This window comes from Simochromis diagramma, unplaced genomic scaffold, assembly GCF_900408965.1.
Source record: "Simochromis diagramma unplaced genomic scaffold, fSimDia1.1 OVJJ01000026.1, whole genome shotgun sequence".
NCBI classification, from domain to species: domain Eukaryota; kingdom Metazoa; phylum Chordata; class Actinopteri; order Cichliformes; family Cichlidae; genus Simochromis; species Simochromis diagramma.
This window is the reverse complement of record NW_024386985.1, coordinates 2,220,968-2,235,777: the sequence shown is the minus strand read 5'-3', so window position 1 is coordinate 2,235,777 and position 14,810 is coordinate 2,220,968. Positions and strand designations below refer to the sequence as shown.

Sequence of the window (14,810 nt, the reverse complement as noted above, 5' to 3'; positions counted from 1 at the left end):
CAATTATGTGATAAAATGATGTTTTATCTCAGAGGACTGCAGCTTACAAAAGACCCTGTAAAGGTAGGAATCTTAGCCAATAATGAACGTTGTATGGAAAAGATATGGGACTGGTCACTAAGCCACATTTGTCACATTTGGTAAGTATCCCATTTCCATTACCTGTGGGTGCTATATGCCTGCCCAATACACCTGACCTTTAACACAGAGTTGGGATTAAGGAATATGACAAAAATCACTCAGGAATAATAACTCATTCCATGTAGTTCACTGTATGTGCAGAGATTAAGTGTTTTGGCCACTGGTTAGTTGATTATTTTGTCACTTGGGAGGGAAACTGGTAACAGCTAATCCACTGGGTGTCTGGTTCAGAAGTGCAAGTGATTAATTTGAAAATAATTTGTTTCCTGTTTGAACAACAAAGCACTTTTAGAGATAGAAGGTGGTTGACTAAGGTTTATTGTGACAGTTTGTCAGTAAGGTTAAATGTTAAAAGTGTTCTGGTGTCCAGTAAAGAACATTTTTACTGTTAACTGGTGTTGATCCAGAAAGCTGCAGCTGTGTGAAATAGCAGTCTTGTTACTTGAAAGTAACGAAGAGCAGTAAGCCTGTTAATTTTTTATTGGTTTTGGTGACACACCCATCCGTTTCTAGTAAGAGGAGAACTCTGATAACTTTGTGATAATAAAAGCTAAAATTTAAACACATAAGAAGGCAGCCATGAACAGTGATAGATGATGCATACAATGTACAAGCACAACACACTGTAAAATGTACTGTGTATTTTACAGTTTTGTACTGTTCTTCTAGAATATCATTAAATTTACATAAATAGACTGTGATTTTACATTTCAAATGTAAATTAACATAAAATCACTGTAAATGTAATAAAACATAATTTTCTTGTTTTTTAAATGTATCTGTCTGTACATATGCATATTTAGATTGTTAAAATACTTTCACAAATGTATCATAATTTCACAAATATTTGTCCGTTATTTGAAAGATTGAACTGTTAAATTCAAATGTAATGCTTTGGAAAAATATATAAAATGATTCTTATAAACTTTTTTTACATCAAATAATTATTATTATTGTTGTTATTTAGGGCGATCGTGGCTCAAGTGTTGGCAGTTCGCCTTGCAATCAGAAGGTTGCCGGTTCGAGCCCCGGCTCGGACACTCTAGGTCATTGTGTCTTTAGGCAAGACGCTTCACCTGCTGGTGATGGCCAGAGGGCAATTGTAAAGCGCTTTGAGGGTCTCAAAAAGCGCGATATGAATGCAATCCATTATTATTTAAACCAAATGTTAAATGTATATTTCTGTACATTTAAGTATTATTATTCATATTGCTGCATTCATTGATCTTGTTTACAGGTAATTTCATTGTTTAATCACATTAAAATGTACCTAATTTAATGTTTAAAAGCACTTGAAAAAGGCATAAATCCCATGTAAAATTAGGGCAACAAACTGTATTGTCATTACTGAAAATAATTGTATTTTCATGAGAAAGTTATTTTCTGTTATTTTCTGGTATTATTTTGGCGCCCCAGCTGCTGGAATATTACTGCTTTTTTAGGATTTTTTTTTTACGGTGCAGTGCTTTGGTCAAGGTTTGGTGTATTTTATACAGAAAAGGGTACAATCTGATAAATTAGCTTTTTAACAGAACTATTCGCTGAGCTAAGAGCCCACTTAGTTTTCTTACCTATACTTGTACTGAGAAACGAAGAAGTTAAATCAAGCCAGTGTTCACAGATAAATGATTTTGAATGTGCAGCCATTTAAAATAATGTGATAGTCTAAAAAGGCTTAGTTTGCCTCTCTGCTTACATCAGTCAAAACAAAAATACATGTATTGCAGCTTCATTACATTGCCTGTTATTAGAATAGATTTTCAGATAATTATATAGTGTTGGTTTACCTGAGGCTCCAGGTCCTTCAATGTCTCGTAACATTATTCTTACAAAGCTGTTGGAAATCCAGGCTGCCGGCAGTAATCGAACAAGAAGCATGTTAGCTTATTTGTGTATAATTGTTGTCTCAATTGTTTTACAACTAAATTAACCAATTTTTTGTTTTTTGCTTAATCAGTTGCACTGTAAGAAGCATGCTATATAGACATAATTCCTTAAAAAGACAGTATTAAAGTCTAAATGTAATTTAGTAATCGTAACAGACTAGTAACAACGTATCTTCTTCTCTGTCTTGGTATATTTTTTTCAAAATGTGACATCTTTCTTTTAAAAATCACCTCAGGATGACCTCAGTGCTGCCATTTCTGGGTTATGTATCTAAAAGGCAGCATGGAATTGCTTTGAATGGAATTTGCTCTCGCTTTGAAGACACACTCCCGCTGTGTGTTTGCACAACTCCAGCCCCAAACTTCTGTCTGCTGCAGAGATTTGTTTTAATTTATTTATTTTCCCCCGGTAGGAGTTTTAATTTTTTTGTTGGCCCAAAGCTTGAGTGATTCAGGTCGCTTTGTCCGTCACAGTCTGTCCTCGTGACGTGGCCATGTGTGCGGTAGTCAGGGCACACAGAATCAGCTGCCAGCTAAATTCTCCCTATTTTGCTGTACATTCCTCGTGGGTACACCATGATGAAGAATCTTATGGGAAAAAAAAGTTGCAGATGAGAAGAGATGCAGTGTTTATGCATAACTAGACTCATTTCCCCTCCTTTCTTATTTGTGAAACACATGAAGGCTCATGAATGAATTTGAGCGCTTTGGCGTGTTGTCTATGTGTGCCAGGGAAGAGCTCCATATGTGTGAGTAAAGTATGTGCTCATGCTGGAATCACATGTTTTGCCAGACTCCATGGTCACTAATCCCCCCTTTTTTGCCAATATTTCCACTCTATCTGGTTTCATCAGGCAGGGATTACACAGGATTAGACAACCTCCCAGAAGCTGACATGCATTCATTCATTAAAAACCCAAATGGCATTGCTCACTCAGCTCTAATTCAACCAAAATGCACCAATTACAACACAACCACTGGCGTTTATTGCTATAAAAATGTCTGTAAAATAATTTATATGACGTGGCTGCTTTGACAGGATTGCTGTGTTATGTGCTCTGTGTTTACGTAACATAGCAGTGAGGACAGCATGATGTCACCAGAATGGGGGTGGTATTGAAGTTGTAGTTGAGCTACCTTCACTTGCCCTTTACCTCAGAGCTGCAGCCAATGAGTGTGCAGGGCTTTATCCCTCTGGCAGGCTGCTTCTCTGTGCAGATGAAATAATCTGAGACTGGAAGACACTCTCAGATTTTGACTGTAGGTCACAATTTATTTATGCTTGATGCCCGAATGGCTTTACAAGGATCAATAAACAGTAAAAGGACATTTTAATCTTAAATGTTCTGATTGCATGCCCATTTCTAGCCAATCAAAAACTATATGAGCATTTTGATTTTGATGACGGGGGCAGAGTGACACAGTTTGGATTCAAACTGGGCTCAGTCATGATTTTTTAATTTTTTTCTTATTAAGCCAGGCTCCCATTGTGCTCTGCTGAGGCTCATTAGGCATCTGTCATTTAGGCGTCTGTCATCTGCACACCAGATGATGGACAGCTCTGTCCTCCCCACCATTTCACAGGCTTGCAGACTAAAAGAGTCCTTCTCAGTCTGTTTCCATTTTCTTCAAATTAGTGATAATTTTCAGATTCTCCTTGAATGCAAAAGGGACTTTTTTGATGAACAGCTTAATGTATCCAGTTGCTGTATATAAAAATGCCCACTAAGACATTTGTTAACCTCTGTTTTGAAGGCTTGAGCTGAGCTTTTTAACCCTTGGCCATCTCTTGAAACCAAACAAGGACCCTGCAGTCATATACAGTAGCAACTTGTCTATCAGAAGGTGTCCACAACTGCTTTCAAATGTGACCATAATTTATCAGCACACTATTAAATGCAACTTTCACAATGACAAATATTACGTACCCTCAATAAAAGTGTTGGATGAGTGCTTTTTTTTTTCTCTTGAGAGCTCCTCAGTCTGGCACTGGCTTGCTGACATGCTCACTCAATAGTCATCACTACGTCCGGAACCCAAGCTCTTCACAAATACCATTTAAAAAAAAAAAGAGAGAAATCCAAGTTTGTAAAGAGATTTTATACAACATCACTATAACATATGTTTATACAAGATGCTTAATACACGGTATGGCCCTCTCTGAAAGCTTTGTGCATGGACTGCATAAGTCTCTGGATCTGAAACAGTCACAGGGCGGGGTGTTGCAGCAAGGATGGCAAAAATACAGGCTGGAGTTCTTCATTTCAGTCAGATGATCACCAACAACAGATCAGAGATGGAGTTGTGATGGAGGTAGCAATGATGAGAGTGTTGTGCATACACTTTTTGTAGATGAAGCCACTAGCTTGAGAACGCAGTAAACAGAAAGCAAAAAATTTTAAAATGAACAATGAGTTAAATCAAATGAAAACAGATCCATCTTTTTCCACTTATTCCGGGCCGGGTCACAGGGGCAGCAGCCTAAGCTGAGAAGACCAGACCTCCCTCTCCCCGGCCACTTCCTCCAGCTTGTCTTGGGGAACACCAAGGCGTTCTCAGGCCAGCTGAGAAATATAATCTCTCCAGCATGTCCTGGGTCTGCCTCAGGGTCTCCTCCTGGTGGGACATGCCCAGAACACCTCACTCAGGAGGTGCCCAGGAGGCATCCTTGTCAGATGCCCGAACCACCTCAACTGGCTCCTTTTGATGTGGAGGAGCAGCGGCTCTACTCTGAGCCCCTCCCAGATGGCAGAACTCCTCACCCTATCTCTGGGGGAGAAGACAGCCACCCTTTTGAGGAAGTTCTTTTCTGCCACTTGTATCCATGATCTTGTACTTTCAGTCACTACCCACAGCTTGTGACCATAGGTGAGGGACATAGATCGCTTTTACACTCAGCTCTCTGTTCACCACAATGGACCCGTACAGCGTCCGCATCACTGCAGTCGCAGGACCAATCCATCTGTCGATCTCCCGTTCCCTTCTTGCATCTGATAGAAGTTTTCGAAGAGATTAAAATGATGTGCTGAGAAATGGATTTAACGCAAAGTCTGAAAATGTATTGCGCAAGGTAAAATTTGAGCAGAAAGATGCTCTTTGAAGAGCTGACGCCTTACCTGACATATTTTCTGAGCAGGCTTGGTCTTCATGGGCGATTGTGACTCAAGAGTTGGGAGTTTGCCTTGCAATCGGAAGGTTGCCGGTTCGAGCCCCGGCTTGGAAAGTCTTGCTCGTTGTGTCCTTGGGCAAGACAGTTCACCCTGGTGGTGGTCACAGGGCCCGGTGGCGCCAGTGTTCGGCAGCCTCGCCTCTGTCAGGGCGAGGCCCCCCTACACGTAGCCCTGGGGCGCTACATGTAGCTTGCCATCACCAATGGGTGGATGACTTAATGTGTAAAGCGCTTTGGGGGTCCTTAGGGACTAGTAAAGCGCTATACAAATACAGGTCATTTACCATTTCATACTAACCAAACCAGTAAAAACACCTGAACCTTCTTCAAAATCCTCTGTAATGTTATTGCTGCGTACAGATAGGTTTACTGTACGCAGGGAAAGGGAAAAGCCCTTTTTTTGTTGCTTAGTTCAGTTTTCCACTTTTTCTTCTATTGTTTTCTAAGTGTCTGTAAGTCAAAAACGTCCTCTTTAGCTGTCTCTTCTTGTTTGTCATCCAACATGAACTGTATACAAATAATTGACACCATGTTTGTCATCTGTCGTTTCCACCTTAGTGTTTTGAAATGGGATGTGTTGACTAATGAGTTAATCTGACTCAGAAACCAGACTAGTGACTTGGTAATCACTAAGTATCCCCATTCTAAATCGTCCTTTGCTTTTTGTGTTCTCTGACTCTAATGGGACTATGACTTACATCATGTTGTGTCCAGTAAAACTCGGCCCTACTGTAGCGACTGAGAGCCTGAACTGACCTGGAAAGTCTTAAATCAAGCGTGAAGTAGGGTCATTTTCACCTAGACTATAAAATTGAACTTCCTTTTTGCCATTAGAAAAAATGTAGTTTTAAGACACATGGGCTTTGCTTTTCAGAGGCTGTAAACAGTTTCCACACTAATCTGTCAAGAAATGGTGCATCATCCTTCTGCTTGCCAGGATGATTAGGAACAGCACTTTAGAAGCACCAAATAATGGTCACTAAGAACAAAGAAGATAATACGCCTGAAGAACAGTGTGCTCAGATAAGGTGGGTGCACATACAGATCTGAAACCACTGCAAGTGCATTAATTAACTTCACTAAATGACACAATGTCCTCGTGAATGCCACTGTCATATAATCAACTTGCATAGGTAAAGTCAATACAGATAGGGAACTAACAGGTTTCAATGCACCTGCTTTTTAAAAGGAAAGAAGCTGTGATGTAAATGTTAACATACAGTCAAAAAGGAATGACACATATGTTTCTACTCCACATTTTTACAGCACATTAAACATTATGTAACAATTACTGTGACACATAAAACATCATGTGAAATACTCAAAGACGACAGCTAAATACAGCTTCTAGTTGCAGACAAAGGAGGATCAGAGATGAATTACAATGTAGAATACAACACCCCATAGCTATCGTCCATGTCTTTCTATTGCTGTGCTTTATTCTGCAGCTGTTCATCAGAGTGTTACATGAACTACACCTTTGCACCTGTATGCTCAGCTGTAAAAACTCCTGTATTCCTGCAGTCTCCTTTTCACTCAGCAACAAGATTTTCAGTTTCTTCTGTTCCTTATATAAACTGCCACATATCCATACAAGCTCAAACTGAATTACTACAGTGTATTTTATTATATCTCTTTGAAAAAAAATTCGTTTTTGTCTTATTTATAACTTATTGTTCTCTCCACTACTTAATCACAGTATTTGAGCCAGGACTGTGACAAGAACCACAGCTACAGCCAGGTCACGAAAAGCAGAACACTAAGTCAGAAAAAGAGAAACAAAATGTGATTCAGACAAAAATTCCAAAATAATTATAAGCAGCGGGGCATTCGTGTGTCACTGTGTCATTCCTTGAACTTCTCAAGCCACAAGAAACCAGAAGTGAGTCACTTTGTGAGCAAGATGTTGTCGGAATGACGAGAAGGAGCAGGAAGACATCTGTACTGTGGCTTTTTTTTAAAATAATAAAGTATGATGTTATTCAGTCGTCATAAAACACAGATAAAAAGAAGTTGTATTTGTTCCCATCCATTGGTGAAGTGTGTAGCAGAGCATGATAATCCACTTTAAGTGTTGTAACATAACAAGTGAAGCAAGCAGCAATTGCTGGTGCTGAAAAATGAAATGCCAAAAAGTATTCAGCCACTTAAGGCCGACTCCAAAAGTGAGTCAATCTCCACATTTGCTACCATTCATACATCCAAATCTGATCACTTCTGGCCTCTCAAAAAAGAGGGTGATGTCCATGAACCAGTTAGTTACCTCATAATGGCTAAAATGTCCATCTTGTACATAGAGTCTGTGGAGTGAACATACAGAACAAACAGTCAGTGAGTGAAATGTGAAACTGTTGTATAGATTTGTATATATACTATAGTGTATAGTATACTCCTCAGTAGTGTACTATACAAGTAGGTGCACATTCCAAGTGTTCATTATTTTGTTCATATATATATATATATATATATATATATATATGAGTACAATGCAAAATACATTAAATACAATACAATGCATCACATGAACATTATCAGGCCGTCCTAAAGGAACTTCCACATTTTCTGACCTCCTGTTGTTTTCATTCACATTCTGTTACAAATCATCCTGAACCATTTCAGTTGGATTTCAGTGATTGTGGATGTCAGGTAATCTAGTGCAGTGCTCCATCACTCTGGTTCTCTGTCAAACAGCCCTTACAGAGCCTGCAGGTGTGCTTTGACTCACTGATGAAGGGCCCACGAACTTTAAATGGGATGGCATATCGCTGCAAGGTGCTCTGGTAGCCCTGCCGGTCATGTGTTTTTCTGAAATCGGGAAAGAAATTTAACAAGGTCTCCCCGCCCCATAGCTCGCACATGTTGTGAAACTCAATCAGCTAGTTGTTCACAGCACTGAACAAGTGAACTTGCACTCCTTCACACAGCCACTGTGCTGCTCCTTTTTCTCATTATTGATTACAGTGAATTACTACAGCCCATAGAACCTGCTAGAATGAGGAGGGGGGTGAAACTGTATATGGGACTGATAACTACTGATAGTTGAAGTGGTTCAGGTCAGGTCCACTTTTAAAATGAACAATGATCCCACTGATGAGAGCAAAACCACTGGTGGTCAGGTGTGAACAACCGTGGAGATACTATGAAGGGAAACTAAGTTGAGTGAGCATGATTTTGAGGGGAGAAATACACAAAGAAGAGTTTTCTGATGTTATTTGGTGAACTTAATTAACTAAAATTTGTCTTGAACACTGTTTTATGAGGAGAATAATAAAAAAAAATTGAAGTTTATGGCACAGACTATTTTTACCTTCTAGCAGTGCACTGAAGACAGGCATGTTGCAGCCATGCTGGTTAATCTCAGGCAGTGCAATACCGGAGCTCACTGTTGCAAACTGAAAACTGAATCAAGAATGAACTTTTATATAAACGCTAAGTATACACAATTTATGGTATATTTAATAATAAAGAAATGGAAATGTAAACTTTTATGGTATACAATCTTTACAAATCCATGTCCTTGATCTGGTAGCTCTGTGGTTTTCACCAATGCCTCACAGCAACAGGACTCTGGGTTTGAACACTTGAGAGCCCTTCTGTAGTTTGCATGTTTTTGCTTGGGTTTAAACTATGTTTCTCCTGCGGTTAAGAAACATGAGAGGTTAATGCTTCATATCCTGAACCAGGACCAGGACTGATTTCTAAAGAGTAAAGTTTCCTTGTTCTGCTCCGCAGTACAAAGGGCTATTCAGATTCTCGGTGAAACATGCTCTAAGCCTGCAGCATGTATCCTCATTTACGTCATAACAAAACCGGTGATTCTCTTTCTTTTATTTTTATAACAGTGAATTTCTTTAACATCAAAACACCAAACACCATCAAGCTTATCCACTTCGACTGTGTCAGCACATAGATGCAAAATTTTGCCCTTTAGGTATGGTGCCCCCATCAGGATGATCAGTGTTATGAATACTGCCACAAAATGTTATCAGACCCTCTCACTGATTTGCTCTCTATATGGTAACGTTATTAATTCATTAAGTACTTTATTCACATTTCCATGACTTATGTAAACGTTCCTGCATGATAACCAGTTTTAGGATTTTGAGGTGAGCGTTACTGATTTGAACTAAACAGTGTAGGGACTGGAAACTGAATATTTTTATACGCTACTGAGGTCTCATCTATTCACAAAGGTTATTTGAAGACTGAGGACGTGATGTTATGTCAAAGACTATAATTATGCTGTTTGCCTACACTTACACAATAATTTTCCATGAGCTAAAGCATGAAAATGCAAACTGAAACCAAGTTTGAAACAAAATGATGGTATAATACTAGCAGACTGTTGCACAGAGTGCTGTGGCAGGGTCAGAGTAGCTGACTAGTTTACATACATAAAGCCAAATGCACAACAAAAATAAATATAGAAAATGTCATCAGTGCTTAAAAGCCTTGGCTTTTCTCTGAACCTTTACCATTAGCACTGGCAGTACATCATATCTTGATCCAATGCTTTATGCGCCTGGGTCCTCGTGACATAAGACCAATCAATGCCCTTTCAAACGTATTTTAGACATCAGAGCTTGGAGGTGGTAAAATTCTCAGATAAAGCAGAACAGCGGCAAAATTTTATTTACAGGTTCACAACAGACTAGAGAGCACAATTTACACAGTCGATGTCCTTTGTTAGTTGGTTGGCTGCCAATTGATTTTAAAGTTCTTTCACTTATTTTTAAACCCTGAGACGATCTAGTCTTTCACCATCTTTCATTACCTTGTCTGACATGTTTCAAATCAACTTTGCAGTCTTTCACAAGTGTAGAACAAGAAGCTGAGGTAGCTTTTACCCTCTGAGAGGTACAAGCTGTCTACAAGCTGCAAGTGCTGATATCATTCAAATTAAAATGTATTTTTGTTTTTTATTTATTTACCATTGTCTTCGATAATGACTGATTGTTGTTAGTTTAGTTCATGCCGTTCCTTTTTTACTTTACATATTTTAGTCTTGTGGGGGTTCTCTTGCAGTTAGTTGCAGCCCTTCTTTGTACTATAATGGACCTTTGGGAAGCTGTACACTTCTCCTGTTCGAAACAAGTAGCTTCAGCTCATTTTTCTTTATGACACCTCCTTTTAGTTCAGCTTTCTTCTGATTGGCTGCCTCTTGAAAACAAAAGACTTAAACGCTAGGAAACTGGGCTGCTGTGTGCCAAGAGTAGCAAAAAAACAAACCCATTTTGGCTCAAAGGCATTACTTGTACATGTGCTGACTCATTATTTAAAACTCTTAAAGCTAATTATCACACTATGTCAGTAAAAGAAAATATAGAAAAATCCATAAAGTTTGACCAGTTGATCGAGTTAAAAGTAGTTTAATGAGTGTTTCACTGAGATTGTTACTTCAGAGGAGCATATATTAAGGAATGCAGTGCTCTTGAATTTGACAGGATCTTTCCTTTTATTTAGGTCCAAAAAAATCTTAAGAGATCTTCTATTGTAATGTAGGCTAGACACATTTGTATAACAACTCTCATCAAAACAGTCTCTTAGCCTCTTTCTGTCATCCAGTTGCAAGGAACCGTGATTTTTGACCGTGCTTTAAAATTTAATAAACAGACTAGCTCTGTAGTTAAGACAAACTTCTTTCAACTAAGGCTCCTCACTAAGGTCAGAGCCTTCCTCCTACCACATGACTTTTAGAGTAATACACACTTTTATTTCCTCTCGTTTAGGCTATTGCATCTCTTTATATGTTGGCTGTGATCTAATATGACACCTGCAAGCTGTTCAAAATGGTTCAAAAGTCTTTGTTCACAGTTTTGCTTTTTGTTAGGTTCAGATTTTTTCAGTAGTTCTATAGTATTCTTTGCCCTCTGTTCTGTTTGAGCATTATCCTGTCTGTCTGTTCCAGTCAGTACCTACCACAGGTGTTGCTCAAGTATCCTGGAGCACTGAATGCCTAGTTTCTCATCACAGTGGTAATGTTAGATAGAAAGCACTTGGGAATGGAAGAAAGTACTTGTATGAGTGAAAATGGCTTTTAGTATGAATCACTTTGGGTGCTCAAGCGGCCCACCCAGTCTTAAATCTTCACTCTAATTAAAAGACAAGTGAAACTGATGTTTTGCCTTTTTTATTCAAAAAACATAAACAACACAGGCTGTTGGCTATAAATTGCTAATGCTACCCAGGCCACTATGTGACCCGTCTGTTACTACACACAAACCTCAATATAACAGCAGCAAATTTAGAATTGGAGTAATGAGTAATATCACAAATTTTAACAGTTTTTGTTTAATTTTTATATCAATCAATACATATATTAATAGTAGATAAATATCTCACTGTACATACATGTGAGTCATTTTAAACTGAATTCCTGTTAGTACTGTGGCCCACCTACAGTAACTTCGCAGCCCACCAGGGGGCTCACTCTTTTGCAAACAAGTGGTCTTGATTAAATGCAGCTGTGTCTCCTTACCCTGCTGTTTCTATTTCCCTGATTACTCTCATATGTATAAATCATCCTGTTCTTCTCCTCACTCCTGTTAGCATTTTGTTAAGCCCTCTTTTGTGTTTGTTAAATGATTAAGAACTTAGTTGGATTTAGTTTGTCTTTATCCTTACGGACTCCTCATAGTAGATTTCATATCAATCTTAAAAAGATGTGCTTTTTCTGTCCTCCTGCTTTTTTTTTTTTTTTTAGTTTTATATCTGGATTTAATTCCATGCACATCTTAACAAGTAGAAACAGAGACCTGTCTTTGTTGTGATAAAGAGTGAACCTTAATGTTTTGGAGCATGTTTTTAAAGTTAGTTTTCTTCCAGTATTTGTCTCTTAATTCTGAACAATCTGTCTGTACCTACCACAGAGAAAAGCCCCCATAACACATGTTGCCAGTATGCTGTGCTTGATGCGCATAGTTCTTTGTGTGTGTGTCTGTGTTTTGAGTCCTTGAAATGATGTTTGGCAGACTTTGAGTGGGTTTTATATACTTTTTCTTGTCAACCTTCTGTCTACCCATTAATTGATAAGTGCAGCTGAGTTGGTCGCCCATACAATAGGTTCTCCCTACAGAGATCTTCAATAACTGCTGGGTTTATAGAAAAGACTCAATATAAAAGATGGATTTAGAAATTCTGTTTAAAAATAAAGCCAATGGAGAAGTTTCATAAAACTGCAGTCTTTCTAATGGCAAAGAGTGGATGAGTCATCTCCCAAAATCAGTTGGATTGTATAAAAGTCTGAGGGTAAAACAAATAAATGCACCTCTTGACCATGTTCGTGCCTTTCCAATCATTTTGAAGGCAAATGCCTCAAGATAATGTGAGTTTTACTGTATTAAAGGTTTATCACAGGAGTGTTCATTTAGCATTTGGTCACTAATGTTAAAAAAACAAACAAAAAATGTTGATCACAAAAATATGAAGCTTACATAAAGTTCTATTCATATAATTTTTCCAAAATACTGTCCAATGGTCTGGTAACTCATCTAGAAGTGTACCTATAAAATATTATTTCCTAGATCTGATACCAGGCTTCAGGAAATTGTACAAATAAACTTTACAATGTGTATTAATGATTAATTTAATCAGTCAAATGTATTTAAAGGTGAAGCGTTTGACTTGATTTCTAAAGGATTGTTCTGCTCGACGAGGAGGAAAAACAGACTAAAGTGACTGAGCTGGAGCATTGGAGTGGTTTTCCTTTTTTATTCAGTGCAGATGTGACAGTTGCCTTACATCAGCAGGTCTTGGGTTTGAATCTAGCTTGGACGTTGCTGTGTTGAGTTTGCATGTTGTCCCTGTGCCTGCATGTGCTCTGTCTTCGGCTTCTTCCCACTCTCCAAAGATATGCTTGTTACGCTAATTTGTGATTTTTCTAAATTGACCATGTGTATGTGAGAGCATTTCTGTCTTAAGTCCAATTACGGCTCCCATGACTCTGAATTAGATAAATAATGGAGTAAATGGACTGATGTGTGGATACTCATATCTATGCATAGAGCTCTCAATTTTCAGTGGCCAAAAGATTGTGATGTCAATTCAGAACAATGTGAGGGCTTGATGATCAGGATGAGTGCACCAAGTGCCCTCTGAATGCCAGGTAAAGAAGCTTGTAGCTGTGAAAGAAATCACTTGCTGTCTCTCATGTCTCCATTCAGAGTGAAGAAGTGAAGAGGATAGATAGTAACAGCATTTAAATCAACTCAGGATGTAGAGTGGGACTGCAGTCCTTCCATTTTTTTTTCAAGTCATGGAGATTTTTATAAGGGATCATCAGTGTGACAGAATGAACCAACATTTTAGTCATGGCTCATACAGATCTGCTGAAATTTGAAGAGACAAAAAAAAAAGTGAGACAAAAGGCAGGTTCAAATATAACACATAGTAAAACAAGAGATCACTGGGAAGCAATGACGTAACAGTGACAATTTTGTATGGTGTGTTATGCCTAAAATCATCAGTTTTGTGGATTGTCAAGAAAAGAAAAGGTGACAGAGGTCATTGGAGATATGCCCAGACTGGTTGGAGCTGACAGAAAGGTAAGTAAGTAAGTAAGTAAAATTGTATTTATATAGCACATTTCTAGATAGACATCACAAAGTGCTTTACAGATATAACAGATTAAAAGGCAAAAAACAAACAAAGTAAAGTCCACTTTACAAAAGTGCTGAACAGAAAAGGTTCTCCACATGCAAAATCCATCCAGTCTTGTGAAGAATGGGCTTAAAAAACAAAAGACCATGTCAGCCACAAACAGAAGCCTGAGTCTGCAGTGGGCACAGACAACAGAATCAATCCATGGTCCCGCCCGGGGTCAACAATCCAGGCCGCTGATTGTGATGTGGGGAATTTTTTTTTTTCTGCACACTTTGACGCCCCTTAATTGCAATGAATCATGGTTTGAAGGGCACAGTCTCAGTGTTGTTGTAACCATGTGCATCCTATTATGACCACAGTTTACCAGCTCATAATGGCTGCTTCCAGCTGGATAACACACCATGTCACACAAGTCAGCACTTCAGTTTTAAAATATTAAATGTTCGATACAATTTTGTATTATTAAAGGTGACTTTTATAATGATATCAATTTTAATAGCAGGAAATAAACTAGATGGATAATTATTTTATTTTTCTCTTTTTTGCCACATTTTTCAAGTAACCTATATTTGACAGCAGCATAATAAAACTGGAAATTCCATTTTTATTAAACCACCATAATATTTGTAGGGGCCCCCATATCTACACGCCTATAAACAAAATTCTGGAGGCGCCCCTGTGACCTTGGTCTCTTTAGCACTTTTACAGAAGAGTTTTGGTATCGTAGCGCTATCTTGCTTTACTTTCATGTTAAAATGATTAAACGATAGATTTAATTTGATTTAAAACGCTTTCACACGCATTTCCAGACCAGGAAAGCCGTAAGAAGGAGATTGGTCATGACTGCCACATCTTAAAGGTACGTTAATGCATTGTTTCCAATTCACCTAGCCCACCACTGTGCTTATGGTCGCAAGATGACAAGAGACATGCATCTGGCACGTGCTTGGCGCACTTGATTGTCACCTGTGCCATGAGGGCAAAGCCCTCAGCTTTGAATTGTCTTTATATGT

At 38.5% G+C, this 14,810-nt stretch overlaps 1 long non-coding RNA gene across 1 annotated transcript; it reads right to left on the bottom strand.

The window, feature by feature from the left end:
* Positions 1 to 1,099: 1,099 nt before the first annotated feature.
* On the bottom strand, positions 1,100 to 8,312 carry LOC120738903. The gene is made up of 3 exons (XR_005697073.1): positions 8,300 to 8,312; positions 3,171 to 3,175; positions 1,100 to 1,220 (listed from the first exon to the last, which is right to left on the bottom strand). It is a non-coding gene; the product is annotated as an uncharacterized LOC120738903 (long non-coding RNA).
* Between the last annotated feature and the right edge of the window lie 6,498 nt (positions 8,313 to 14,810).